We start from the raw sequence: 5,176 nt of genomic DNA on the forward strand, positions 1-5,176 counted from the left end.
GTTGAACCCCAGTCTTCCTGACTCAAAGCCCATGTTGTTAAGTACCATGTTGCACTGGCTCCCGTTCTCCTGGTGTTAGAGGCAGATGGCTTCATTCTCCTATAGAAAAGGCTAAGGGTTTGTTTGAGGTCACAGAGCCAAAAGCAACACAGCAGGGACCAGAAGTCAGGTTTCCTGAGGGACCAGTGCTTTGTCATTACCCAAGACCTGTAACCTGAACAGTATTACCCAAGTGAGGCCATCAGCATTTCCAAGTCAGCTACCACTTGGTCAGAAACGGCCAGTCCTGTGCTCATTCTTCAGGGCAGGCAGATGGGAAGGAATTCTGGGAATCCAGTGCATTATTCTCACATTCTAAGTAATTTAACCGATGCTAAGAAGCCATAAATTTGCTACTTATAAGTGCACTTCCATTTAAAATTTCTACATCAGGACTCTGCATGTTGCAGACACGTTTCAAACCAATTAAAGCAAAAGGACATTTATTGGCTTTTCTTTTAAATAAATTTATTTTTATTTTTATTTTTGGCTGCGTTGGGTCTTTGTTGCTGTGCGCGGGCTTTCTCTGGTTGTGGCGAGCGGGGGCTACTCCTCGTTGAGGTGAGTGGGCTTCTCATTGCGGTGGCTTCTCTTGTTGCGGAGCACAGGCTCTAGGCGTGCGGGCTTCAGTAGTTGTGGCTCGCAGGCTCTAGAGTGCAGGCTCAGTAGTTGTGGCACGTGAGCTCTGGAGCACAGGCTCAGTAGTTGTGGTGCACGGGCTTAGTTGCTCCACGGCATGTGGGATCTTCCCGGACCAGGGCTCGAGCCTGTGTCCCCTGCATTGGCAGCCGGACTCTTAACCACTGTGCCACCAAGGAAGCCCATATTGGCTTTTTTAAACGTCCTAATGGTAAGGTTGGCTACAGGAGTGTGTTGATTCAGGGGTTCAGTGGTGTCTTTGGGACCCTGTCTCCTCTTTTTTTAAAAATAAATTTATTTATTTATTTAATTTTGGCTGTGTTGGATCTTCGTTTCTGTGCGTGGGCTTTCTCCAGTTGCGGCGAGCGGGGGCCATTCTTCATCGCGGTGCGCGGGCCTCTCACTGTCGCGGCCTCTCCCGTTGCGGAGCACAGGCTCCAGACGCGCAGGCTCAGTAGTTGTGACACACGGGCCTAGCCGCTCCGCGGCATGTGGGATCTTCCGAGGCCAGGGCTTGAACCCATGTCCCCTGAATTGGCAGGCAGATTCTTAGCCACTGTGCCACCAGGGAAGCCCAAGACCCTGTCTCCTCTTGCTTGCTGGCTCCTCTGGATTCTGCCCCTGGGTTGGCTTCATTATCCAGTAGCTTTTCTCTTGCGATTATAAACTGCCTGCAGCAGCTTCAGCTTTAAGGCTTAATAGCAAAGGGGACTAGGCAGCTTCCCTGACAGCTCAAACAAAACTCCTGCATGAGTCTCATTGGCTCTAATTCGCCTGACTTAGGTCACATGCCCACCGTTGAACCAATCACTGTAGTCCTGTGGCCATATGCTGCTCCCATGCTGGGAGCCCTCCTGGTCTGAGAACCGTAAGTGGGCTACCAGACGCGCAGGCTCAGTAGTTGTGACACACGGGCCTAGCCGCTCCGCGGCATGTGGGATCTTCCGAGGCCAGGGCTTGAACCCATGTCCCCTGAATTGGCAGGCAGATTCTTAGCCACTGTGCCACCAGGGAAGCCCAAGACCCTGTCTCCTCTTGCTTGCTGGCTCCTCTGGATTCTGCCCCTGGGTTGGCTTCATTATCCAGTAGCTTTTCTCTTGCGATTATAAACTGCCTGCAGCAGCTTCAGCTTTAAGGCTTAATAGCAAAGGGGACTAGGCAGCTTCCCTGACAGCTCAAACAAAACTCCTGCATGAGTCTCATTGGCTCTAATTCGCCTGACTTAGGTCACATGCCCACCGTTGAACCAATCACTGTAGTCCTGTGGCCATATGCTGCTCCCATGCTGGGAGCCCTCCTGGTCTGAGAACCGTAAGTGGGCTATAGAGGAGGGAAGAGTGGATGTTGTGGAAATGAGACACTGGGAGACCTGGGGGTGAAGTAGCAGGGAGATGGGCTGGGAGATCCGGAGGGAAAAGTAGAATGGAAAAACCAGTCTTGTAGAGAAAGACATCTGCCACGTTAGGCTGGGAAGGGTAAATTTTTTATTTGAAGTGAGTTTCAACAGACCATTAATGAGAACAGGAAGCTTACAAGTATCTTTTTGTTGCAGCTATTAGAGCAATTATTATTTATTATATCCACTGACTTCAGTGTATATTTGTTCTAGTGTAACCTTTCCTCTCTGGAAGAAAAGCACTTCTTCAATATTCAGATTATAGGTTTGAGGGAGAGAGCCATTTAGGTCCTGAATAGCTGGTGACTGGGCTTCTTTCCGTCTTAATGCTATCGTAAATCATGCCAGATGAATTGAAGTGCCACTTCTCCAATCTGTCTCCAATTTGATGCCACCTTGATGTGCTTCAAGTTTTAGTGAGAAAGTTTGGTCTGAGCTGCATGTTGTCAAGTATTATAGACAAGTTCATCTCACAGATCCTTGTTTTTAATTGGCTGCAGATGCAAATGGAAGGTGTGATACTATTAGAGACCACATGTTTTCAGAATCCTGGGTAGCTTGGTGGCTAATTTGCTTTCCATTCCAGAAGTAAACCAGACAAGGAGGGGGTATTATTAAATATTCCTTTTGAAGTACCTACAGCTAACTAGGTCCAGATAGTGGGAATGTTTAGCCAACGAGGGTTCCTTGAATGCCTGCCCTGTGGCTGGCATCTTGTAGGCATCATGGAGGACACAGAAGGAGTGGTTTCTGTCCTGGAGGAATGAATGATCCTATTGCAGTTATAACAGGAACTGTTTATTCAGCAGTTACTCTGGGCAGGCGCAGTGCTAAGGATTTTGCATACGTCGTTTCTTTCAGTCCTCACAACACCAATAGGAGGGCAGATGCTAAGTCCTTGGTTTGCAGAGGAAGCAGCATAGGCTTGGAGAGGTTAAGCAACCAGCCCCAAGTCACACAGCAAGAGAGCGGCAAAGCCAGGCTCACACCCAGCTCTCTCCAGCTGCAAAACTCAAGTCCCTCACCCCAGTGCTGTGGATGGAGACTGTCATTGCAGGATTTCTCACAGTCAAAAAACTGAGTTCTCCCTTGATAGCAGGTTTCATCACTTGTGAGACTGCAGGCCTGGGAAGAAAGAAGGTTGCCTCATGGCTGAGGCCAGTGCCTTTCCAGAAGGAGGAGGCTGTGTGGGCCTCCTGCCAGCCTGTCTGACCCACGTGATTCTTCCATCTGTCTGACTTCTGACTCTGAGCTGCTGGTCCAGCCTGTCTGCAGCCCGGACAGTAGGACCTGTCTGAGCATGAACCAAATCTTTTTTTCTGGAATTGGGCGGAATCAGAGTTGTCCAGAGCTTTGGAGTTCCCTGTAATCTCTCTGTTTCCACACACTGGACTGGATGACACATTTGAGATCTCAGGCAGCATGGGGATTGGAGGTATTAAACAGACTGTGAAGAGCTGGGTCTGGAAGGCCAGACGGCAGACCGAACGCATCGTATCCGTACCACACGCCGCCGGGGGCTTGTTTAAACCAACCCTGCCAAGGTCATGGAAGCAGAAAACATAATCCAGAAGCCCTTTCTCCTGGGCAGGATAAGTTGGATTTTGAAGGATTTTTTTCCCCCTATCTAATTTCTCTTGGGAGAAATATATCTGGGAGGGGGCAGGAGTAGAAGCGAGGGAATTTTTTTGCCCCCAATGGTTATCCATACGGATGTAGAGCCCCCTGAATAGTGTGATGCTTCAGAGTTGAGAATTTACCGCTAGGAATGAGGGTATAATCCTTGGGATGGCTTTTTCAACAAGGTCACTGACTCCTGTCACTTTGGGGGTTGCTTTCCCTCTAAAGCTAATTGAGGTTGGAAGGGAATTGGGGGTGAGTGAAGATAAGCAAATGTGCCTGAGGCCCGGGAGGGAGAGCCAATGTCTCTTCTGCTCCTGGGCCCGCAGGGAGCTGGGAGTGGACAGGAGAGTAGAGTCTCCGATGGGGAGAAGAGGACCTTCTGCAGGGCTCCCATCCCATTCTGCTAGAAACTTCATCTTCTCTGATGCTTTATATAAAAGCTAGTGTTGGTAATGTCCCTCGTTGTCTCTAATAATTGTCTTTGCTCTGTAGTCAACTTTATCTGATACTAATTATAGCTACTCCGGTTTCCTCTTGATACATGTTCACCTAATGTATTTTTCCATACATTTAATTTTACTGGTTTATGTAGTACACCAAGTGAGTTTCTGGTAAACAGCGTAGAGCTGCATTTTGTTTTTTTTATCTACTCTCAATCTCTTTCTTAATTGGTGCATTTAGACTATTTACATTTAATGTAACTATTGATATATTTGGATCTAGTTTCTACCATTTTTTGTTTGTTCTGTTTCTCCTCTTTTGACTATATCTAATTGTGTAGGTTTTTTTTTTTTTTTTTTAAATAGGTGCTCTTAGGTTTAAAACGTATGTTTTGGGGCTTCCCTGGTGGCGCAGTGGTTGAGAGTCCGCCTGCCGATGCAGGGGACACGGGTTCAATAATAATAAATAAATAAATAAATAAATAAATAAATAAATAAATAAATAAATAAATAAATAAATAAATAAATAAATAAATAAATAAATAAATAAATAAATAAATAAATAAATAAATAAATAAATAAATAAATAAATAAATAAATAAATAAATAAATAAATAAATAAATAAATAAATAAATAAATAAATAAATAAATAAATAAATAAATAAATAAATAAATAAATAAATAAATAAATAAATAAATAAATAAATAAATAAATAAATAAATAAATAAATAAAAAAAAAAAAATAATAATAAATAAATAAATAAATAAATAAATAAAACGTATGTTTTCACAATCAACTTGGAATTAATATTTTCCTACTTCAAGTGCAATGTGGAATGCTCATCACCATATGGGTCGTTCCATATAAAATCTAGTTTTGGGGCTTCCCTGGTGACGCAGTGGTTGAGAGTCGGCCTGCCGATGCAAGGGACACGGGTTCGTGCCCCGGTCCGGGAAAATCCCACATGCCGCGGAGCGGCTGGGCCCTTGAATCATGGCCGCTGAGCCTGCGCGTCCGGAGCCTGTGCTCCGCAACG

Source organism: Physeter macrocephalus, chromosome 16 (assembly GCF_002837175.3).
Source record: "Physeter macrocephalus isolate SW-GA chromosome 16, ASM283717v5, whole genome shotgun sequence".
In the NCBI taxonomy this organism is placed as follows: domain Eukaryota; kingdom Metazoa; phylum Chordata; class Mammalia; order Artiodactyla; family Physeteridae; genus Physeter; species Physeter macrocephalus.